Genomic DNA, 25,343 nt, shown 5'->3' with positions numbered 1-25,343 from the left:
CATCAATCATAACAAATGTACCACTCAGGCGGGGGATGTTGATAACGGGGGAGGCTGTGCACATGTGGAGGTGGGGGGGATATGGGAAATCTCTGTACCTTCTGCTCAGTTATGCTGTGAACCTAAAACTGCTCTAAAAAACAAAGTCTTATTTTTTTAAGAAAAGTCACTCTCATAAAGCAGCTCCTTCAAGGACACTGGTTTTTCCTTTTCTCTCTCCTCACGTTCTCCCAGACCAGCTGGCTTGGCAACACATACCCCATGTCATTCTTAGCCCTCCTCCCGGCTTTCCTTCTGCTCCGAGCCAGAGGATTCCCATACTGCTGCAAAGACTATGAAGAGTTAAAGGCTGCTCTGGCACAGGAGGCGTGTATGGGGTGAAGGGTAGGGATTTCCCTGAGCTGCCTGTACAGAGGTAACTGACCAGGGTGAGGCGACAAAGACCAGCGGCATTTCACTGACACCTGGGATCTGATGAGACCCAGACTTCGCCATAGGAAGTGAGTCAGACACTGAGGAGCTCAGACAATGTGCCAACAGAAGCCAGGGCCACTGGAGGCTGGGACAAGAAGGGAAGGGAAGAGCCACCGTTCAGACAGCCTGCGTGGGTCTGTCTCCCCTTCGCAATCACGACCTTAGAACTACTCACTCAATGCCCCTCTCCCCTTCTGGGCTATAACTTCCAGGAGAAGGACCACTTATATCTTTGCTCAGCCCCGTATCTTCAGGCCCTCGCACAGTGCCTGGCACACAGTAGGTACTTTGAAGGAATGGAAGAACAGTGGCTAGCAGGTGCTTTGTACCAGTAGATGCTCAGGAAATGGTTCTGTTAAAGCAAATAAACTGCTTATCGTTAAAAAAAGAAAAGAGCAAATGAATCCAGAGAACACAGTTCCTTTGCTTTTTCACTTCCTGTAAGCAAGTCCAAGGTAGCAAAACAAAATGGAGAAGTGATTGAAACCAAAATTAAAAGCTGGCTGTGGCTTCCCCAGAGCTGGCCGAGTGGTCCAGACATAGCTGTGCTCCTCCACTAGCCACTTGGCTCTGAAGTCATTTCAATCTACTCCATCCCCAGAAAAGGAAATTTAAGGATAAGTATGGCACTGAGACTCAGGTACCCCCACTCTCTGGATAAACAATGTGGTAAAGGAGTGACACGCCTCTCTCCGACTCAACCCTAGCACCTGTGTCCAAGAAATAACTACACTCAGAAGAAGTATTAGCAGCAATGTCAGGATGAGTGCCCCTCCTGGCTGGGTGGGGCAGCAAGTCTCTAGAAGTCACAGCTGCCCTTTAGAAACGGGCGCCCCAAGGTGTTGGGATGATCGGGTACCCCTCGCTAGGGTTTCCTTACCTAGCTGGACCAAATGTTGATGACCAAACAAAGGCTCCATCAACTCAGCTGGAAGCAGTCTTCAAAAACAACGAACCCAGGGCTTCCCTGGTGGCGCAGTGGTTGGGAGTTCGCCTGCCGGTGCAGGGGACGCGGGTTCGTGCCCCTGTCCGGGAGGATCCCGCACGCCGCGGAGCGCGTGGGCCCGCGTGAGCCATGGCCGCTGAGCCTGCGCGTCCGGAGCCTGTGCTCTGCGACGGGAGAGGCCACGGCGGTGAGAGGCCCGCGTACCGCAAAAAAAAAAAAAAAAAAGCAAAAAACAACGAACCCAAGGACCATCCCTTTACAATATCCCTGCTGACTGTCTAGCTTGGACAACCCCAATGATGAGGGACTCCTACCTCTTACCTCTGAAGAAAACCTTCTCCATCTTTGGGCACCTCTACTGAAATTCTGGATCTCTATTTTTCTCTGAAAAAGAAAGATTCCAAGGCACTCCTGAACCACCTAGCCCGTGGAGAGGGGCATCACAGGAGAACATGATTCAGTTTTCCCTTACACCAGCCTGGGGAACTTTCAGTTTTAGAACCACTGACTTCCAGAATCTCCAAAACTAGAAGTGCTGGCAAAAATAGCTAACACTTACAGAACACTTACTAGGAGTCAAACATGCTAAGAGCTTTCCAAGCACTGTCTCATTTGGTATAACACTGAATGCCCACACTCTCCTTTGTGGAAGATATTATAACTTTTAAAAAAAAAGATAGTATAACTTTTTTATACATGAGGAAATGAAGCCTTCGAGAGTTAATATAACTTGCCCAAGGTCACACAGTGAAGAGGTAGGTGAGCTAGGAATGAAGGTTTTGTATTTGCTTTGTTTTGTTTTGTTTAGCAGTAGAAAACTTTAAAAAAATAGACTCATTGTCAAAACCCAATAAATAGGGCGATTGGGATTGACATGTATACACTGATGCGTATAAAACTGATGACTAGTAAGAACCTGCTGTATAAGAAAGTAAATAAAATAAAATTTAAAAATTAAAAAAAAAATCTGGCTCAGTTTTGGCTTCTAACAATTAAAGCTGCGCAGTAATGAAATCAGTTGTCTCACAAAAAAGTTGTGAGATCATTGTAAATGGAAATATACAGGCAGGTGCTAAAAACTGTGAACTGTAGGACTGTCAGTCTCTTTCAACCCTAAAATAAAATAAAATAAAATAAAAAACCCAATAAATAAAATAAAGCAGCACTGTGCATGCAGGTCCCTAAGGTAGTGAAATACTCTGATTATAATTAATAAATATACCTTGAATTCCTCTACTAAAAGTACCTCTCTCAAAGAGAGTTTTCCTGCTTTGTTCACTGCTGTGTCTCGCGCTTAGAACAGCACCTGGCACATAAAAGGCACTCAAAAAATATTGTTGACTGAATGAATCCAATGTTCCTAGAGTATTTACTATCTTCCAGGCACTGTTCTAAGGACTTTCCAGGTATTAGCTCAATTAACCTCACAACAGATCCTATTGTCCCCATTTTATAGATAAGGAAACTGAGGTACAGAGAGGTCAAGTAGCTTTCCCAAGGTCACACAGCTAGCAGGTAGCAGAACTGGTATTCAATCTGGGGTGAGACTTTGTGTCTTTTTAACTATATTGAACTCTTCTATTCCCTTAGTTTATAATAGGAGAAAGATCTGAGGCCACAGAAGGGAGACAGTTTGCCACAGAAACAGTTAATGGCAGGGGACCTTGATATTCCAGGCTTTTACTATTAACTATTTGTGTACCCTGGACATCCTGCCCCCCCTCCTTTTTTTTTTTTTTTTTTGTGCCATGCTGTGGGGCACGTGGGATCTTAGTTCCCCGACCAGGGATCACACCCACAACCCCTGCCTTGGAAGCTCAGAGTCTTAACCAAGGACCACCAGGGAAGTCACGTGGACATCCTGCCTTTTAATTTCTCCTTTTTACTTCTTATAATCCCACCATGAGGCAGACACAAGAGCTTTTATCATTGCCACTTTGGCGATGAAGAAAATGGTCTGAATTCCCAGGAAGGCTGCCATTTAGGGAGAAATTCAGTGACCAGTGCCCACTCCAACTTGGCCATTGCTTAGGAGCTAAATCTGCTTTTCTTAGTCTCGCTGTGTGAATGCCTGGCTGGACCCTCACACACTGTAATCACCAAACAATATCAGGGGAAGAGAAAGAGAAAGCGGAGGGCTAGAGAAAGGCCAAAAATGATTAGGAAAAAGGGTAAGCAGTGCTTCTATTGATATTTCATAGCAGTTTCATCCCAAGTCCACAGTTAAAAAATGAACTGCAGTGTCCACTATAAACTGCGGTCTTCTGGCTTTGCAGCTCTGCAATAAAAATCCAATCTGAGCAAAGCAATTTCTCGCTTAGGTTTCCTTCTTGCCCCTCCTAGAGATGTTAGAAGACTCTCTTTTAAAACAGTAGATAAGCCACAAATGCCCTTCAGACCAAATTTCATGAAATTCCCACTACAAAAAAAAAAAAAAAGCACCACTGATAATAATACTGCAAATATTCAAGGTTGAGTTAAATGATTCAGAATAACTGTTCTGGATGGTCACCTCAAATATAAAACATGGGGCTTTCCTGGCAGTCCAGTGGTTAAGACTCCACGCTTCCACTGCAGGGGGTGTAGGTTCGATCCCTGGTCAGGGAACTAAGATCCTGCCTGCCACGCAGCGTGGCCAAAAAGAAAAAAAAAGAAGTAAAACCCAGCTTTTGAATTTGTAGGGTAAAGACCATGAACTTTTTGAACTGGCCCCCAACACTGACTTAAGACTTAAAGCAACAGTGTCTGATGAAATGTAATGCGAGCCACATATGCAATTTTATTTTATTTATTTTTTACATTTTTTGTTTTTTGTTTTTTTGTGGTACGCAGGCCTCTCACTGCTGTGGCCTCTCCCGTTGCGGAGCACAGGCTCTGGACGCATAGGCTCAGCAGCCATGGTTAACGGGCCCAGCCACTCCGCGGCATGTGGGATCTTCCTGGACAGGGGCACGAACCTGTGTCCCCTGCATCGGCAGGCGGACTCTCAACCACTGCGCCACCAGGGAAGCCCCACATATGCAATTTTAAACTTTCTAGCAGCCATATTAAAAAGGATAAAAAGAAACCGGTACCATTAATTTTAATAATATACCTTAACTCAATATATCCAAAAAATTATCATTTTCAACATATAATTAGTATAAAAGTTATTATTGATATATTTCACCTTTTTTTAGTATTAAAAATAAATCTGTTATGTATTTCAAATTCACAGTACATCTCAATCCAGACTAGGAGAACCTCAAGTCCTAAGCAGCCACATGCGCCTAGTGGCTACCTTTCTAGTATAGCACAGACCTCAAGCTTTCAAGTCCCAATCATAAATGCCTGGCATGGTCTCCCCTCCGCAGACAGACCAAAGGTCAGAATCAGAGGCTTTTTAACGGCAAAGAGTTTGCTCTTAGACCAAAGCACAGGCCTTTGTTACTTATTTTACAACATTAAATCCTATCAGAATCAACTTCAGGCTTAAAAGATCTGTTGTATTGCAGTGGTAACTCTGATTCAATCATTAGGGAAGGAGTGGGACTGGGAAAAAGGAACTATTATAATGAATAAATAGGAATGATAATCCCTTACTTTTACTGAGCCCACACAGAAGTGTTCTCACCCACCATCTCATAAGATGCCCGTGCCTGATAACCCTGGGACTACCAGAGCCTTAGTGACCAGGAGGTCACCCAAGTAGACAGAGGCAGCACCAGGAAAAACTAAGCCCAGGGCTTAGCCTCAGAGTCCTGATTCTGTCCTGGGTTCCCTAACTGAGCCCCAAAGGAGAATTACCTGGAGGTACTTATTTAAAACACAGACTTGCAGGCCGTGTCCAGATATACTGGAGCAGTTTGGGGTAGGGCAGAAAGGCAGAACCCAAGGATCTGTATTTTAAAGACATTTCCCAGGTGATTCTGATGTTGCCTATCTTTGGGAACAACTGTACCAAATCACCTCACAAGTATTAAAATGCCTCTCCTTTAAAAAAAAAAAAAAAAATCCAGTGTGCAAAATCCATACTTGATAAAACAGCGTGTTACCCTTCACCCAGTAGGCTCCTTTCACTGATGAATTGAACTGCTGGAGTTATTCCTTTCACTTATGCTGAGGCGTGTTACAACAGGCAGCTTCATAAGACTTGCTGGATTCACGCTGAGCAAATTGTCGGAGATGTTTTTCTGTGCATTTTCAGTGACTTCCCTCCAAGGATCCTGGAGAAATTTTCTTCTCTGACTTTGATAACTGATAACAATTACAAAAGCCAATATTTACTTATTTTTTTTAATTAATTAATTTATTTTATATTTATTTTTGGCTGCGTTGGGTCTTTGTTGCTGCGCACGGGCTTTCTCTAGTGGTGGCGAGAGGAGGCTACTCTTCGTTGCAGTGCATGGGCTTCTCATTGTGGTAGCTTCTCTTGTTGCGGAGCACTGGCTCTAGGCGCGCGGGCTTCAGTAGTTGCAGCACATGGGCTCAGCAGTTGTGGCTCGTGGGCTCTAGAGTGCAGGCTCAGTAGTTGTGGAGCATGGGCTTAGTTGTTCCGCGGCATGTGGGATCTTCCCGGACCAGGGCTCGAACCCGTGTCCCCTGCATTGGCAGGCGGATTCTTTACCACTGCGCCACCAGGGAAGTCCCAAAAGCCAATATTTATTGAACAGTTACTATGTTCCACAAATATACATTATTTCATTTAAACCTAAACAACAATCCTATTAGGTTGGTGCCATTATTATGCCTCACCCAATTTACAGATGAGGAAGTTGAGGCTCAGAAGAGTTCACACTTCTAATCAAGCTTAGTTTGAAGTAGGTCTGTATAATGCAAAAGCTTCATTTTCATTATTCTTCCTAATACTAAAAATCACTAGATTTCTTCCCAGCATCTAGCGTGTTCTGACCTTACAAACACTGGATGGCCATTAACAGAGTCAGCTCACCTTTACACAAGTGCTCCTCCTCTGTTATCCCACAGTTCACCAAACTTGCCTCTGTACTTGACCCTTGTCTGCCTTCTCCAACAGCCTGAGAGTTCCTTAAGGATTATACGCCTGTCACACGTACCTCTGTACACTTGAACTTCACAAAGCCCTATAGTACTTGGTAAGTGTAGGATGGATGGATGGATACAAGTCTGATAGGAGACGAGGGAGATCTAGATCACTGGACTTTATCAGCTGAATAAACGGAAGCTCCATATTGTTTCTAAGAAGGGGACAGGATGAAAACTTTGGTCCAGGAGTATCTGGCACTATCTGGAAGTGAGGGGCTATGTGGGGACATGTGGCAGCAGGGAGTGGGGTTGGCCCTACAAACAGCATATCTGAAGGGAAGAGGGCTTGCTTCAGCAAAGGTCATATTAAAGGCAATTTCAAAGGAATCAGGGATCTGGGCCTAGGAAAAGGCTGGACCATGGGCCCAGTAGGGACGTGATCAGGAGCAAAAGTCCTACAAAGTCTTGTACTTTCACTCTGGCTCAAAAGACATCCCTACTTTGCTCTCTCATTTAGTTCACGGGTGTATTTGGTTTTATTTTTAAGGGAACATCCTTAAGGGCCATCCCTGTCTGCTTATGACCAAGCCACAGAAAAGAACCAGCCTGATTCCTTCCCCGGTGGCTTCCTTGGTCTCCTCATTTACAGGACAGCCAGAGCCTCCACCATCGGGAAGTCGCTTGCTTTCCAGAGTCCTCCTCACGGGGGCAGCAGGAACCATCTGTGGCGCCACCCACACTCTCCACCTTGGGGTGCATCAGCTGCCGCCTCCTGCCAGAGACCAGAAGGGAACTGGCACCCACTTGAGCCACAGTCCAGTGGGCCCAAAGCTGAGGCTTCCAGGTTTTCTCCCAGGACCTTCTCCCAAACAGTACAGCCGCTGGATAACCAGCCTCAAGAGGACTGGATGCCCGCCGGGGCCAAAACCCTGAAAACCAACCCACCCCCACCCCGCACCTCTTACAGTGTGAAACCCTCCTTCCTTACTTCACATCACAAGGCAGGATCAACCTCAAAGTGAGGATGGACAGGAACTTTGAAATTGAACACTGAATATTTTTAAGGGTTAGGAATCACTGGGACTTTTGTTTGTGTTGACGTTTTTGATGTGTTCAAAGAATCTCACTTCAAGTGTCTCCCAAGAGGTTCACAGCATTGGGATGCACAGGAGCGCCACAAACCTGCCCCAAAGCCTGACTTCAGTGCCTAATTAGAATGGCAAATCAGGGTATTTGAAGGCAAATCAGTTTGTGAAGTGAAATTTCTGTAGAAAACAGCAAAGAGAACTCATTACTGACAGGCCCCAACTTGCTGTGGGTCTTAATAAGCATCCTGTTAGACTCAGGCTGTGGCAACACACACCCACCATGCAGAGGAGACCTGGGGGAACATTCCCTCAGCCACCTCTCTGCTCTGTGATGAACTTTCCTCTCTGCTGATCAAAGTGGAGAAAGAAGGAGTCATTCTCAAGGTAAAAAAAAAACCCATCCCAGCTGAGGAATTCGCAGGCCCTTAATCCCTTGGTAAAAGGGCAAAGCTACTGGGTCATCTGCGCTGATGGTTCCAAAATGCAGCTACATCAGCATCAACAAGCTCCCCTGGGAGCTTGTAAAGAACACAGATGCCAGGGCCCCACAGGCCCTGAGGAGCTGTAGCATCTGTAAGCCCTGGTGGTGACCACTGCAGAGGCAACTGACTGTATTTTCAAGTAGCTGGCTGTCAAAATATATCTGAATGTATCGCACTGCCTTGCCCTCTATTTCCCTCACACCAGGAAGGTGACAGCAGTCACAGCAATGAGAAGAAAGGAAAACAGTAAGACAGCATCTGCACAAATACATATATATATACATATATATACATCACACACACACACACACACACACACACACACACACACACGCGGCTGGGTGAGCTGTCAGGCAGGATGAAGGACACACACACACACCAGCCTCTAGCAAGTTCACAGGAGCTGGAGAAGATTAAAAAAAAAAGCACAGACACTTGAAACAAGAAGATACACTTTCACATTAAACATGGATCACACCTCTCAGAATGGCCATCATCAGAAAATCTACAAACAGTAAATGCTGGAGGGTGTGGAGAAAAGGGAACACTCTTGCACTGTTGGTAGGAACGTAAATTGATACAGCCACTATGGAGAACAGTATGGAGGTTCCCTAAAAAACTAAAAATAGAACTAACATATGACCCAGCGACACATGTATTTACAATAGCCAGGACTTGGAAACAACCTAAATGTCCATCGACAGATGAATGGACAAAGAAGATGTGGTACATATATATAATGGAATATTACTCAGCCATAAAAACAAATGAAACTGGGCCATTTGTAGAGATGTGGATGGACCTTGAGTCTGTCATACAGAGTGAAGTAAGTCAGAAAGAGAGAAACAAATATCGTATATTAATGCATATATGTGGAATCTAGAAAAATGGTACAGATGAACCTATCTGCAGGGCACGAATAGAAAGGCAGGCGTAGAGAACGGACGTGTGGACATGGGGGGAAGGGGAGGGTGAGATGAATTGGGAGATTAGGTTTGACATAAATACAGTACCACGTGTAAAATAGATAGCTAGTGGGAACCTGCTGTATAGCACAGGGAGCTCAGCTGAGTGCTCTGTGAGGACCTAGATGGGTGGGATGGGGGGGTGGGGTGGGAGGGAGGTCCAAGAGGGAGGGGATATAGGTATACATATAGCTGATTTACTTCACTGTACAGCAGAAACTAACACAACATTGTAAAGCAATTATACTCCAAATAAATAAATAAATATAAATAAATAAAACATGGATTGAAGTGTTTTAGGACTTGATCATGAGCTCCAGGTTTCCCACAGCCCTCTCCACGAAGCCCTTTCCCAACGTTCCCCCACTCCACAGTCCCCAGGGATATCCTCAACACAGAGGGAGAAAGGCAGGCCCTGCAGGTGACCGGTCCACACAGATACCCACAGATACCCCATAGGAAGTCACCACTCCTCAGTATGGTGTTCAAGCCCTCATGACCTGAGCCTTTCATGTGCTTCCCTTCATATATTTCCAACCAGCCAACCCAGACCCCTTGTCATTTCCACACTCTGGATTTCTCACCTCCATGCCTTGCTCATGCTGGTTCCTCCTCCCAGAAAGCCCCCAGGCCCCCTTCTCGTTACCTTCTCCCCGTCTCTACTTAGCAAGCCTTATCTGTCCATCTGGTTCAGAGTAACCCCCTCACCTCCTTTGTGCTCCCCTCCCATTCATCGCTTTCCAAAGCCATGCGTTCTACCCAAGCCTCAACTCCCCCACAGGTGGGAAGGAGTGGACAGGATCACGCTCACCTTCCAGACTTCATCTAGAAGACATTTCATGCTTAGCAGCTGAAATGCATTTAAGATTGGCTCACTGTCCATTAAACCAAGAGTTCTCAAATTTCAATATGAATAAACTCACCTGGGAGGGGGTTAAAAATGCAGGCTCCAGAACCATACTCCCAGTGATTCTGGTTCAGTAAATATGGATAGGGCCCTAAAAACCTGCATTTAAAAAAAATACCTCATTATACACACATGAATCTGATGTAGACGGTCTGTGGAAAACACTTTGAGAAACATGACTATGCAGTTAACTTACAACAAATCCCCCGAAAACTGTTTCTTCATTCATTTATTCCAATGTCTGACTGCCCACTGTATGCCTGTCCTTGGCACTTGGCGGGGAGTAAAGAAGAGAATTAAGGATCAGATCTTGCCCTGAGAGTCTGGCACAGGAGTTAAAAGATAAATATAAATCACCAAAGTACAAGAAAGAAAGTAGCAAATGCCATCAAAGTACGGAGATCATAAGCCACAGAAATTCAGGAGAGAAAGCAACCAAACTGGAGATAGAGAGTAAAGGAAGGTGACCATTCAGAATGAGCACCAAAATGAGGTTCTGAGAAAGACAGTCTGGTCACTAAAGTCAAACTCTAGAAAGACTTGGGGGAATTAGGCCTGACAATAGCCTTTGGACTTGGTGAGTAGGAAGCCAAGCAGATCTCAAAGAGTGGAGGGTGAAAGCCAGACAGCAAATGGTTAGAGTCAGTGAGTGGAAGCAGAGGAGGGCCACAGAGAAGGGAGGGAGGGAGGGAGAGCAGAGAACTAAGAATGATTTTCCAGGTGCTGAGAAGGGTTTTTCCTTTTGCTATAGGCCATGCCTTAGCATCTGTGAGGTGAGACAATGGAAAACAAGTGGGCATGGCCCTGACTACCATTACAGGTGAAATCTCAAGGCAGAGTAGCCCTCAAAGGGATGGAGAAGAACTCCCACACCAATGATGCGAAGAGATGCCCACTCTGGAGAAGGTTCCAGGGATCCATTTCTTCCTGGTAAAAAGATTTCCCCTGATGTTCCTAAAGACACAACTCTGTGTGTTTGGCGTGGGGGTGGGTAGGAAGGTGATCCTATCCCGTTTTCTGGAATACAGACAGGATGGCTGGAGCTCAAGCAGCCATCTTGAGCTTTGAGATGAAAGCCATGTACTAGGGATGGCAGAGCAGACTAGAGAAAAATTAGAATTCTTGGGGACCAGGTGATTTTTGAGGCCAATCTAACAGACCTGAGATGACTATCTCCAGACTTTTGTGTAAAATAGAAATAAATTTCTTTAAGTAAGTCTCTGTTATGTCAGGTTTTCTATCTTTTGCAACTAAACATAACCCTAACTAAAACAAGTAAGAATAATGATTTTTAACTTTAAAAAAATTCATAGACCTCCATTGTAACCGTTATACCTTTAGTATTTTTCACTGTAAAAATACAAAAGGACAAAGAGCTACTATGAATTTAGTAAGGCATTTTAATTAAATTTAAATATTTTAATTTCATTTTTCACAATGGCATCTACATACATTTGAAAAATAATATTTTTGACAAATGACGTATTGTTTATTCAGTCTGCAGATGTTTAGTATCCATGTGAATTTGCTGAACCACTGCAATAATTCTGAAGTTCCTTTCTAGGAATCTACAGCCAAGGTTGGGGGATCCACTGCCCTGAACAAGACAGGGAGGTTTGAGCTATGCCTTGAAGGCTAAGGATTAAGTTATCACATGCACAAGAGGGGACAAACAAAGGGCACTCCAGGCAGAGGGAACAGCTTATGTAGAGGCATGGAGATGATACTATTAGATCCTACTGGATTATACAGTCTCATAGACTATTCTTAAACCTTGGTCTTCATCATAGTAATCAGCTAAATGCCTTGTATTGGTTAAATGACTAAATGAACGTAAGAATATATGAGTATGAAGAAATCAAAGAGGGACTTCCCTGGTGGCGCAGTGGTTAAGAATCCGTCTGCCAATGCAGGGGACACGGGTTCGAGCCCTGGTCCGGGAAGATCCCACATGCCGCGGAGCAACTAAGCCCATGCTCCACAACTACTGAGCCTGCACTCTAGAGCCCATGAGCCACAACTACTGAGCCCATGTGCTGCAACTACTGAAGCCCACGTGCCTAGAGCCTGTGCTCCACAACAAGAGAAGCCACCGAAATGAGAAGCCCGCGCTCTGCAACGAAGAGTAGCCTTCGCTCTCCGCAACTAGAGAAAGCCCGTGTGCAGCAACGAAGACCCAACACAGCCAAAAAATAAATTAATTAATTAAAATTTTAAAGTGAAATCCAAGAAAATTATCAGAAAGGTCTTGTGAGTTCTACAGTCACTGTAATCTACAGGAAGCCTGACAGTTCAAAAAAAAAAGAATAAGAACAGGGCTTCCCTGGTGGCGCAGTGGTTGAGAGTCCGCCTACCGATGCAGGGGACACGGGTTCGTGCCCTGGTCCAGGAAGATCCCACATGCCGCAGAGCGGCTAGGCCCGTGAGCCATGACCGCTGAGCCTGCACGTCCGGAGCCTGTGCTCCGCAACGGGAGAGGCCACAACAGTGAGAGGGCCGCGTACCGCAAAAATAAAAAATAAAAAAAAATAAGAGCAATTACGCACACCACCCCAATTTAAAAATTAAATAAGCTAGACCAAATGGTGAGGACCAGGGCTCTTCAGAAGGTAATAAACTAAGACCTTTGGTCACATGGTTGAAATATAAGATTTCATTTTATGTTCTAATTTTGCACCAAAATAGAAGAATTTACACTGACAAAGTTTGCATCAGAGCTCTTTACTGGTTAACTTCTAGTGTTTGAATAAATAGTACTGCATTTAAGGGCACATCTTAAGTTACCTCCTAAAGATAAATTTACCTGGTTGATTAGACAATGTTTTCTAATTTGTGTATATTTTATTTTACTTTTTTTGTTCAAATAAATGAAGTCTATTACTTACTCTGCAGGAACATGCAAAGCAGATATAGAGGGTGCTTACTTTTCTTTCTCTTCCTCCTCAAGAAACTGGAAAGACGGGAATGTGACAAATCACAAAGGTTTATAAAAGAATGATTTGGCCTTTATCATGATCAGAAAGTTGACTCACCAAACATAAACTTATATAAAGTTCAGAAAATAACCCCTCAGACCCACAGGAACTGAATGGAGAAGTCAGAAAGGAAGTTCTGGGCTTCAGTAGGTAAGAAGCAAACTTAACACAATGACGAGGGACCTCCACAAGTTAAGAGGGATTTGTAGGGTTTCTCACCCTATATATTTTGTTGAACAATAACAAAATAATCATTAAATAAAATTAAAACATCACCATAAATGTTCTTTTATCCAGCACTATCAGAGCACAGAATAAAAAACTAATAATTATAGAATGCCATAATTACTTGAAAGGTCACAGAAATCCTCCAAATAAATTTCTTGGGAAGAGAACAAAATAAAAACAGCTAACAAGAGAGGTAAATATTATGTACACACCTTATAGTTGTCTCATGCTTTATTTCCATATACACTGTTTCACCTGAAATTCAGTTTCTGCAGATGTCAGAGTAATTTTTACTTCCCTTACCTATCAGATGGATTTTAATTTACTCAAATATTTCCCAAACAACTGTTGTATACAAAGCACTATGCTAGACACCCTAGAGAATATAAAGAAGAAAATCTAAACTAACAAACCATGGTGCCTGAACTGTGGCAGACTAGAAGGAGAGACTTGCTGAACAAATGAATGGAATGAAAGTTTTTTTCCAGAATACCCTTCCCCTACCCATCCATATGGCAACATCCCACCCATCCTTCGAGGCCCAATTCAATGTTGCTTCCTATTGAGCCTATCCCTGGAATGAACTGCCCTCCCCTCTGTGCTCCTGTTGCATTCTATACAAATCCACAAGAGGACACTTGTCCCATTGCAGTTGTTTATGTATCTGCTCATCCCCACTGGACTGGGGCATCTTGAGGGATCGTGATTTACTTATCTTTGATTCCCTAGCATCTAGTATAGTGTCTGGCACACAGCAGAGGTTCAGTTAATGTTTGAATTAATTGAATAAGTCAGTCGTTTACAGACTATTAGAGAAAACAATGTATACACTTAAGCTCAGAATCAATAAAGCTTAAAGAAAGTTACTGATTTACATAGATTCGGAGGTTCTTTTCCTCCAAGCTGTGTCAAACATGAGCCAGCAGTCTGTAATGACCATAAAAGACAGTCAAGACTACCTCTAGAAAGCTCTAGAATGGTGGGCAGGGAGCAGGATGGAACGGTAAGGACTGCTCCCAGTTATATCAAGTGAAGGTAGGCCTAGTGAGCCCACACAAGGGATCTAAAATGACCGAGGCATGGTTAGAGACCCAGTCATCTAGAAAAGGGAAGATTTCAGAGAACATACACAGCCACTTAGAAAGCAGAGTTGGGGGAAAACCATACCCAGTGATCTAGTTTGTAGGAATATATTCTTTTTGGATAATTTCCATAGGGACCAGGCAAATAGGCACATTCTGTCATCACAACGGAGTAGCTCAGAGGAATGTATGTGTGTATGTGTGTGTGTGTGTGTGTGTGTGTGTGTGCGCGTGTGCACATGTGTGTGCCCAAACTTGTTCATGTTGAGGCTCACTCTGCCCCAGGCACTGTACGCTAGGCTTGGAGGGAAGAGTCATCCAGGATGGTCCAGCAAGTGCAATTCTGAAGTGGGGCTAATGCCCAGGGCAAGTCAACACCTACCTAAAGTACAGATAACCTGATTCCTAGAGGGTAGCATGTCTTGCCCAACGTCACACAGCTAATAAATGGCACAGCAAAGCTTAGACCTCACTTCGGAGTTTCTCCCATCAGCTCGTTCGTTCTGTGTTGTGCACTCACTCTCATTCTCTCTCTCTCTCCCCACAGAGTCAGCCAAGGACCCTTCAATGATCCCATGCTCACAATGCCACAGTAAGAGTCAAAAGTAGCTCACATTTTAATAACACCTAATCCAGGTCTGTGACAGGGGTAAAGGAACATCCTGCCAGTCTTGGATCTTGCAGGAGATCTGAAGTCTCTCCATGAAGGCTGCTCCTGGCTAAGCCCTAATCCACAATCTGTCTACACAGAGCATCTCAGAGCCAGGCTCACGCTGGCACTTCTTGCACCTGGATGAGAGACAGGAAACAACAGCTTTTACCCGAGGTCTCTGTCAGCTACAAGTTCCACAAGCACTGGCCAGCCCTGTCAACTAAATCTAAAGCAGTTTAACCAGTCTCTGCAAAAGTTGCCCTTGAAGAACAGAAAGATTCCGCAAAAACAGCCCAGATGATCCCAACGGAAGTGGCAGGTTTAAGTGCTACCTTCTTAAGCGCTACCTTTGTGTAATGTGAGGTATTATCACCTTGCACGGTTTAAAGCTGCATTAGTGACGCTTACCAAGGAATGGCTTTGATGGAAGATATAAAACTGTCAAAAAAGGCAACAGGCAGACCGAAGGTTAGAGGCTAGAGTCTTTCATTCGAGGAGACAAAAAAAAGAGTTTCTTTCATAACCATTTTCAAACTAAATTACACGGGATATTCGAGAATGTGTGTCCTTTCTAATCTGAAATTTTTAAAAAGGTTTAGGCACAAAGATGTTCAACACATTATTACTTGTAGGCATTAAAAAAATGGAAACAACCTCAGTGTCCAAAGATAAGGGATTAGATAAATTATGGTATATCCATATGACAGAATCCCAGCTCCCTGATGATGACACCTTACACTGAAGACCAAGGGCCTGTTCAAATAGATCCATACAAGCATACTATGAGCCAATAAAAATCAAGTCTCGTGTATGATTCCATTTACATGAAATATCCTGAACAGATAAATCTATAGAGACAGAATGCAGATTGGCTGGTTGCCAGAGGCTGGGGGAAATGGGGAGAAACTGCTTAATGGTAAGGAGATTTACTTTAGAGGATAGAAATGTTTTGAAACTAGATAGAGGTGCTGGTTGCACAACATTGTGAATGTACTAAATACTACTGAGTTGCTCCCTTTAAAAGGGTTAATTTTATATTACATAAATTTCACATAAACAAATAATTTTTTTAAAATCATGTCTCAAAGCAAAACTTCACGTCATGACACACATTCATGGGATATTTTTAAGTAAAAAGGGAAAAGAAAGGATGTCTGTATATGCATGACCCCAATTTGTGGTGAGAGATAATGTGTGTATATGCTTGAGAAAAGAAAGACTGGCAGTGTACACATATAGACAGTCACAAAGAGTGGTTCTCTCTGGATGGAAATATAATCAGTGCAATTTTTATTTTTCCTCTCTGTGCTTTTCCTCTGTATTTTCCAAATTTTCTACAATCAAATATGAATTGTTTCTATAATAATAAAAAGAAATAACTATCCTCCAAGTGCAAGATATATAGACTTATGTATAAAGAGTGTAAGACTGCAATAATATTTTTAAATGCCCGCCAAAATCTAGAAGGAACTATGCTAAGATCTTAAGTGCCATTATCTTGGGGTGGCAGGATACTGGGTAACATATTTTCTTATTTGCTAATTCCTTAATTACACAGCAGATATAACCAGAGAAAAAATATTGAAAAGAAAAAGAATCATGAAGTCTCTCACCCACAAGCAGTGTCTACTGCAAGAACAGAAGCCTCACGGCTGGGGGATGGGCCTGGGGGCCCAAACCCCTGCCTGAGCCAGGAAGCTCCCTGTCTTTACACTTGGTGACCCACTGCCAGCCATGGCAGCCTTTCTTTCCAACTTTCAGCCTGGCTTCCCTTCCACCATTGTCTGATTCCTTTCCAGTCTGTCTCCATACAGTGAGAACTGATGGAATTATTCATAAATATGACAACTGGAAAGAACTTTTGAAGCCCATCTTGTTTGTGCCAGATTACCTCGGGAAACTGAAGAAAACACGTTTGTAAATGTTTAATAAAATTCAGAGAGCCAAGAAAACGTGCCTACATTCTTGGGTTATCTTTTTCCAGGCTCAGCACCCTACGAGGGTGATACCTGAGAGAGATGCCAGGCCAGTAGTTAAATCGAGTTTGAAAAACTGGACCCAGTGGGGCCATAAGTAATAACATCAGGGCTGAATACCTTCGGTGGTAACAGGCCAAAGTAATGAACCTGAATTGGCTCAGTGAAACCGTAGCAGTATTGAAACTACGGTGATTAGAAAGGCTCCTGCAACAAAAGGCCCACTCAGTTGAAATCTAATCTGTGTTAATTAACGCCCCCGAGAATGAAAACACTTTTTTATCAAGGTGCGGTTCCTGGCTCCAGCTTTCCCATAAAACATGGCCCCTGGGTGGAGGGGCCCTTCCAAGCCACACAGGCCTGCACCTCCATATGTGGCTCACCCCAGGCCAAGCCCAGGGGGAGGAGCCCAGGTGACACTGGTGGATTTTTAGGGCTGAAACCTACTGCCCCCAAGGCACCCACTGATGACAATGAGATGAGTGACGGCCTGGGTTCCGGGTTCCTGTGCACCCCATGCCCCAGGCCTCTACTCTCCAGCCCAGACCAAGCTCACGTACACACCCTCACCCCTCAAATCCATCCCCCGCGTGGCTCCACCAACCATAACCCTTACTGTGAACCGGCTTCTCTGTCCACCTTGGGCCACACGTCCTTTCAGTTTCCTTCACTCCTGGACACTGGCTCCTGTTTCCTTTTGCCCCGTATGCAGCCACTGGCAGCCCCCCAGCCCCACTCCCGCAGCCATCACAGCCTTAAGTCCCACCAGTCCTGGAGAAGCCGGCACAGCCACCAAGTGGCACCCAGGGCCTGAGCTGAGCCAGGAAACAGTAACGAGATGAGAAGCCACTGAAGATCTAGATTCCACACACAACCCCCCACACCCCGCCCATTTACTCAAATGTTTCCTGAGACCTGGGTGCCAGGAGAGTGAGGATCAGGCCAGTCCCTGGTGAGGGGGGAGAAGAACAGAAGGCAGTGAGAGGGGGACATGCACAGCCACACTGCAGAAACAAGTGCTGCAGGAGTCCACAAGAGAAGGGAAGAGCTGCCCTGGGGATTCCGGGAGGGCTCCCTGGCCTCCGTCACTAACCCACGTGAAGCAACTGCTGCAGTCCCGGTAAGCAGCAGGTACTAACTACAAACAGGTGATTGCAGGGTCCAGCGGAGAAAGGGTTCCCACAGCCCAAGGTGATACTCCACTCACAGGCCCCCGGTCAGCCACAGGAGAGGTGCTTAAATAATAAATAACGACAACAACAACTGTGTAACAGCTACACCCCCGAGGTTGAGGCCTCCCGATACTCCAAGGGATTTCACCCCCAGTGTACAAAAGGGGACACTGAGGCACACAGAGGGCTGGCCCAGGGCAGGGAAGAAGCTCTCACTCCAGTTACCTGCCAACTCCTTGAACCCAAACTTGTCCTGAAACTTTGGCTTCCTTTCATCACTCAGTCCCCGCTGCCCAGCTCTGCAGTCTGTCCTCCCCAGGAACAGACCCAGCCAGCAGCTCCCCTCTGCACTCCTGCAGGACCCACTGCCGGTTGTTGCCTTTGGGGGGGTCTCAGGCTGAAGAGCCTGATTTTCTGAAACATATTCCTCCTCACTTCCGGGTTACGGCTTTTTCCAAACCCAAAACACAAAGCCCTCAAGTTTTAGAAAAATCAGGTCATCGAGCAAAGTTTCCTCAGCACAGTCCCCAAACTACCCCCGCCCCAGGCTGGTTTCTCTGACACTCACCAGGATGCCCGCGGCTCCTAAAGAGATGACAGAATCTCAGCAGCTCAGCCAGAAAGGGCTGCAGAAAGGCCGCCAGCTCCCTCAGGTAATCCTGATTCCAGGCTCCGCAGCTCATGGGAGGACAAGTCTCAGAGGCAGAAGAGCACCTGCTTCTCACACCTGTCCTGGCCCCTCAAAAGCACTGACCCTGCCGCGGCTTCCAACCGGCAGCCAAGAGCTCCTTCCAGAGAGTTTACAGTTACGGCTACAGGCAACCTGAGAAGTGGCCCAGAAAAGAGGCCCTTAGCCCTGCACCCACCCCTGGCCGTGCCCAAAGGGGGCGTCCTAGCTGTTACTCTCCCCGGGGCAGGATCTGCAGGACACCTGGGGGAAGCATGAGGACCCTCCTCACCCACCTCTACCCGCAGCATCTCTCCCAGAAAGGGCATGTGTCGTTTCAACCTTGGCCCTCAGACCTACCCTGGCATCATCAAAGCCGGAGACAGGCTTTTGGCAGAGCCAGGAGTATGGAAGGTCACGGCAGCCCCACTGCACCCTCCTGGAAGAGGGTGGAAAGGCCAGAGATTTTTTTAATCAGATGGTCCTGAGATCAAACTGAGGTTCTGCCATTAATTAGCTATTTAACTTGGGCAAGTGGTTCACCTCTCTGAACCTCAGCTTTCTCACCTGTAAATTGGGAGCAGTAATACCTAACTCACCGGCTGTTGGGAGATACTATGAGGGACGCACCTAACATAGGGCCCGGCACATAGTAGGTGTCTGATAAATATGTCCACGGTAGGCCTGACCAAATGCAAAATGCAGAAAGCAGGAGCCTGCGTGCCACAGTCAGGCTGACATCAGCCCCCATCCAGCAGGGGAGCAGGGGAGCAAATAGGGGGAGAGCGGAGCAACTTTTATTCTGTCCTTTTTCCCAAAAAAGCAGGCTGTGGGAGGAGGAGCAAAGCCCTGAGTCCTGAAACTGTGCCCCAGGTGAGGAGGCAGCCCTGTGGCTTTGACAGAAATGACTGACTCACACGTAGCGAGGTGCACAGGCCCTGGAGACAGACTGCATGGGTTCAAATCCATCTTTACCTCTTGCTGCCTGTGTAGCCCTGAGCAGGATACTTAGCCTAAGTTTTCTCACTCTAAATGGGCATGATCACAATATCCACCTCATGAGGTTGTCTGCATAAAGACCCCTGGAGACAGGCCCAAAATGCAGTAAGTACCCAGTGTCTTTCACTATTATTATTGTTATTATTGTCTCATGTAACACTCACTTCCTGAAACAACTGTAAGTCCTGCAAACTCAAGTTCTATCTGTGGGAACAGGCACCTTGATGTTGCCCTTGTGCATCCTCCCTTGAACCTGTGTTTCTAAGAATCTTTCATGCACCTGGTCTGCCCAGTGCCCAGGACCAACAACAACAAAAACATCAAGTGCCCAAGATGCGGCAATTGGCTGCTGGAGCCTTGGGAACTGGTGGCACCAAGGGTGTTTCGGACTTAAAGGCAGCCCTCCCCAGGAGAGCCAAGAGCTAAACAGGCATTCTGAGAGGGGGTGATGAGGAGAGGGCACAGCCACTGTGACCCGGGGACATCTGCCAGTCGCCTCCCCACCCCAGGGACAGCTCATCATGAAAGACAAGGCCTTGTACACAGTCCATTCCTCCGGGACGAGGGTGACGTTGTCTCTGTACAGCTGCAGTACTGGGACAGGGTGACGAAAACAGAAAGGCAGAGAAGCAAGCACCTGAACAAGAAGCCATATTTGGTATTTTCCAGATTTCAGCACCTTTTATTTTTAGAGGTACTTATTCCAATTTGGCTGAAGTGTCTTCAGGTTCCATGTACCTTGCTTAATTTAGGACATTTTTTTTCTTTTTTGGTGGTGCGATAGCTGTTAAGTACAGCTTCTCTCTGCCACCCCTGGATCCTAAGCCCTAAATTTAACTCCAAAGAAACCTGTCTGCCCTACTTCATGATTCCAGCCCTCAGAGAAAAACCATTACCTGCTTCTGAAAATCCGAGAGCTCTCACAATGGAACACCCAGAAAGGTGTGTCCTCGATCACAGGGTGCTGGGCTGCAGTACCAAAGCTGTCATCAGCTGACTAGGGAGAGGGCAAAGAAGGGGGACAAATGGCCCTACTTCATGGCCTAAATCTTGATGCCCATTCCCCTGGGGGGCCTGGAGAGCTACCTGTACAGCCAGGGCGCGGCCACGGGTATCCCATTCTAGCAGCCCTAACGCCAGGCACAGGTGCCTACAGGGAAAGGGACAGTCTGGCATCTGATCGGCAGTGGTAACACATTCAGACGAGGAATTAACTGCCTGTCTCTCCACCCCAGCCCCCAGCCTCCTCTCCTTGCTTATTCTTTTTTTTTAAGTTTTTTTTCTTATTTTATTATATGTACAGTGTTGCATAACTGTCACCATTATTTACTTCTAAAACATATTCATTACCCTAAACAGAAACATTATAATCGTTCATTAGCAATAACTCCCCATTCCTCCCTGCCCCCAGCCCCTGAAAACCTCTCATCCATCTGCTTCTCTGTATTTGTATGTCTATCCCCCATGTATGGAATCATACAGTATTTGCCCATTTGTGTCTAGCAGCATGATGTCTTCGAGTTTCATCCATGATGAATGAATATATCAGAATTTCATTTCTTCTTATGGCTGAATTATATTCCATTGTATATATATCACATTTTATTAATCCATTCATCTGTTTAGATAGACACCTGGGTTATTTCTACCTTTTGGTTACTGTAAATAATGCTTCAATTAACATTGGCGTACAAGTATCTGTTCCTGCCTTCAATTCCTTTGGGTATACACCTCGAAGTAGAACTGCTGAATCATATGGTAATTCTATTTAGGTTTTTGAGGAACTGCCAAGCTGCTTGCCACAGTGGCTGCACCAGTTTACGTTCCCAGCAGCAATGCACAAGAGTTCCAGTTTCTCCACATCCTCACCAACCCTTGGGCTATACCCAAGCCCCCTGGAAACAGCCTTCCCTTGTACCCTAGGATGTCTGAAAGCTACTGGGGACTGAATGAGGGGCTCAGGAATAACAGCAAAGGACTGCAGCCAGTGCAGCATCTAGGAGAGTTTCCCCCTTAGCTCCAGGCAATTTGATAAGAATTTAAGCAAAAACCATGAGGGCTGGAAGGGCTGTGCCTGCCTGCTTTGCTTCTGAAAATCAGAGCACCTAAAAATGGAAGGTCTAGGTAGATATGCCCTCTCTCACAGGGCACTGGACTACAGTAGCAGAGCATTTATCAGATAACTGGCGGGACGCAGAGGTCTCTATAGGGGGGCACACTCAACCCTGAGGTGCTCAAATGACCCATTTCAGTTCAGGAAGAAAATATGAGAACATCTATTCATGTTTATTTTTATATCATCCTTTTAAGTGTGCATGTATATGACTTATAGGTACATTATCACAGCAGTTTATGAATATAATTTATGATTATGCATATATTAGGGTACATGCTAATTTATTAATAGGATATACACGATCAAAAAAGTTTGAAGACGCCAATCCCTCCTTTGTTGCCTTTTTTCCTTCCTTTTATAGTATATTGTACCAACAGCAATAATAATGACAACGAGGGAAATAAACTCACAAAATCCACCACCCCAACCCCTCGGAGCCTGAAACTTTGCTACTGCTAACTCATCTTCAGGGAGCTCCTACTCCAGGGGTAAGTGAGACAGTGGAGCAGAGGGGAGGGGAGAATGGGCAGCATCTTTTCTCCCTGAGGCACTCACTCCACTCCAGCTCAAAGCCCAGAGAAGGGAGGCTTGTAGCCTACAAGTTAAGAACTCAGCTTTTGAATCAGGGATGCCTGTGTGTGAGCAGAAGTATCACCATTAACTTCTGTGGCAAATTAGTTAATCTCTCTTGACCTTGACTTTCTCATCTGTAAAATGGCAACATAATACTAGCATCTACTTCATAGAGTGGCTATGGGGAGTCAATGAGACAGTTGACATAAAGCTAGTGCAACACCTGCCTGGCACATACTAGGTGTTCTAATAAAACAAGTAGGAGTGAAGACACACAAGAGGCAAAAGAAAGAGAACTCCGGGTGGAGCTGGGAAAGTGAGGACACACAGGGACAGGACCGAAGGGTGGGTGTGTATGGGTGTGTGTGTGTGTGTGTGTGTGTGTGTGTGTGTGTGTGTACATCGCACACAGCTGTAACTAACCACCCCATGCATTCCACAAACATCCACTGAGTAACCACTGCTGTCGGGCACCTTGAGGGATATAGGTACGAGGCAGGCAGAGTCCACTCTCTGAGCTCATTTCTGTGTGCCACACTGTGAACCACAAGCCCACCAGGGTACCAGAGAGAGTGAGCAGGGCACAGGGACGCCTGGAGTAACTAGCCAGGGTGTGAACGTGAAATCAGAAGCCTTAACTGGGGAGGGCCTGAGATCCAGGGCCTCTAACAAAAGGTACCAATCTCCTGCAGTAACACACACCACTCGGAATCCAGGAGGAGCCTCCGTTTCAGTTTCCCTAAATTTTCCATTCAGAGATTTTTTAAAAAACCTCTTCTCTTTTCCAAAGCAAACTCTGCAGAAGGACTTTGTCATCTCAGATACCGGACTCCCTGCTTTATTCCTTGCATCAGCCCCACCCCTGTTCAGCCACGAGGGTTTTATCTACCCTTGTGTGCCTGAAGCATCTGCCTGCGTCATGATTTGGGTCTCCCTTTCCTGCTGCAGCCACCTTCACTGGGCTACCCCACCAGGGGAAGAGCTGCCCCAGCTCTGCGGCTTTACAAAGTGGTAAAATGGCCTCCTGGTTCATCTACTAATGGGCAGCACTAATGGGCCAGGGAGCCTGGCATCAGGGCCTCCTGGAAAGGCCACTGACGATAACAGGGGCATGGAAACCCTTCCAGTGAGCACAAAACCACTTATTCCAACAGAAACATTGAAATCATTCCAGGACACACATGTTCTCAATGTCCTATTTTTTTAAATTCCCTACCTTGTTTTTTAAATTGGCTGTTAAACTTCAGCTCAACAACTCACCAGGTACATTATTAACTGCAAACACTGCTATGGCTTTGCTAGTTAAAGTTTAGAAAAGAACATTCCCATTAAAATATAATTTCACCAGCAACCCCCAAGAATAGCCTAGCGTGCATTTCATTAGGGCAAATCTCAACTAGCACCCCTGCTTCCTCCCACAGGATTTCCCCAAACTGGCTTCTGTTCTCCTTATAGCAGAGATAAAGGAAAATCTGGACAATTCAAATTGACCCTTGGCTGGGTGTCTGAGGTCTGGGCAGTGCTGATCAAGGACAAGCACTAAGGAGACACTCATGTATGTCTCTCTACCCAGCTGTGGAAAGGGAAGGGCGAAACAGCTCTGCTTAATGCCAGGCGGCCCTCCATGCCTGGGTCCACCCTTTACAAGCCACAGTGTGAACACAAGTCACCACCTGCCAGGAGAGAACGGCCGCCAGCTATCACTTCTGCTCTGCCTCACTCCACTAGCGCCCCTTCTCCAATGCATAGGTGCTCTCCAAACTAGGTTCTTCTGGTGTGACAGGCTACGAGCCCAGAATGAGACCCAGACAAGCATTTGTCTTGGGCCCTCCAGATACCAGCGTGATTTAGGCATCCGCATTAGACACACAGACTTGCCAGCCTGCTGCCTCAAGCCCCAACCCCTCAGCAGTCAATCACAGCACTGGACTCTAGATCCTTCTTTGGACCAACTGCCCAGGAAGAGGCACTCATCTAAATACTAGGACAGTGTTCCCTGTCTAACCAAGCCCCAAACTCCCCTGGGGTAGAAAGGGGGCTCAGGGCATACAGGAAAAGGGGAAAGAAGTGATGCAGACAAGGAAGGAGAGAGAGAAAGGGAGTGGGGAGAGATGGAGAGGCAGAGACGGAGGACAAGCAGAGAGAATCCCATTCAGCCCAAGCCAAAATAAAAAGTCCAACGGGAATTTGGTGCAGGCAGAGGAAATAGCGAGCTACTGGGCTCTACCCATAGGAAGTCATCTGGATGTCAAAAGACAGGCTGCCAAAGCATTGAGCGGTTTGGCCAACCCACCCCAAGGTGAGGAGGCCTCAGGCACCCCTAATGCTCATCAGCAGAGAGACTTGTCTCCCTCTTCACCCCAGCAACCACTAGGGAAACTGCTCCCAGACTCAGATCACGACACAAAGACACACACAGCATACATGAGGCTCCATCAGACCCACAGGGCGACATGCGAAAGGCCGCTCTCCAGTCTCATTCTTGCCCAGCTCACAGGCGAGCCAGTGCCTAGATCAGGCCTCCTCCCGCCATTGTCTGTGGTCTCAAGGCCTTCCAGGGCAAGGCTCTTCCCCACTACGCTCTGTTCCCCAGGGCTCCTCCGGATGCTGCTGTCCAACTCTGCTTCTGCCAGGCCATCTGGGGCGGTTCGCCCTGTGCTGCATCAGATGAGTGTGACACTCTGCCAGAACTGCTGCACACCCACCCGCCCTCTCTGAAGGGCTGCTTTGTGTTTCTTGCTAGCAAAGGAAGAAAACTGTTTTTGCAGCTGAACAACACAGTTTGGAGTCTTCAGTAGAAGGATGGAGGCCAAAAGCCACCCGGCACACCCATGGCACACCCCCAGCTACCAAGTCTGCCCACGTGCAGGGGCTGGCACGCTCGACCAGCAAAACCCCCAAAGGGCTCACAGGGACTTCCAGTCCCCTACTAGCCACCCTACAGCACTGCAGACTTCTCAGAACCTGCTAATGCCTGAAACCCTCTGGAAATGGACCTACCCAAGACATCAGTGGAAGTCACAGAAAGTGGAGTTTCTAGGAAGTCTGAATAATACAA

The 25,343-nt window shown here is 46.1% G+C and overlaps 1 protein-coding gene across 8 annotated transcripts in view; it reads right to left on the bottom strand.

The window, feature by feature from the left end:
* Positions 1 to 25,343, bottom strand: part of PLEKHA7 (pleckstrin homology domain containing A7) — a gene marked incomplete at its 5' end in the record, with an annotated part of 212,625 nt that overhangs the window by 146,988 nt on the left and 40,294 nt on the right. Inside the window, one exon of one of the 8 annotated variants that reach the window (XM_079930107.1) lies at positions 1,355 to 1,911. The exons of the other annotated variants lie outside the window; for them this stretch is intronic. Of the gene's footprint in view, positions 1 to 1,354; positions 1,912 to 25,343 lie in introns of those variants that run through there. 8 annotated transcript variants of the gene reach the window in all.

This window comes from Stenella coeruleoalba (assembly GCF_951394435.1).
Source record: "Stenella coeruleoalba genome assembly, chromosome: 8".
Lineage (NCBI taxonomy): Eukaryota > Metazoa > Chordata > Mammalia > Artiodactyla > Delphinidae > Stenella > Stenella coeruleoalba.
The sequence above is the reverse complement of the archived record's forward strand: the minus strand, read 5'-3'. Positions and strand labels throughout refer to the sequence as shown.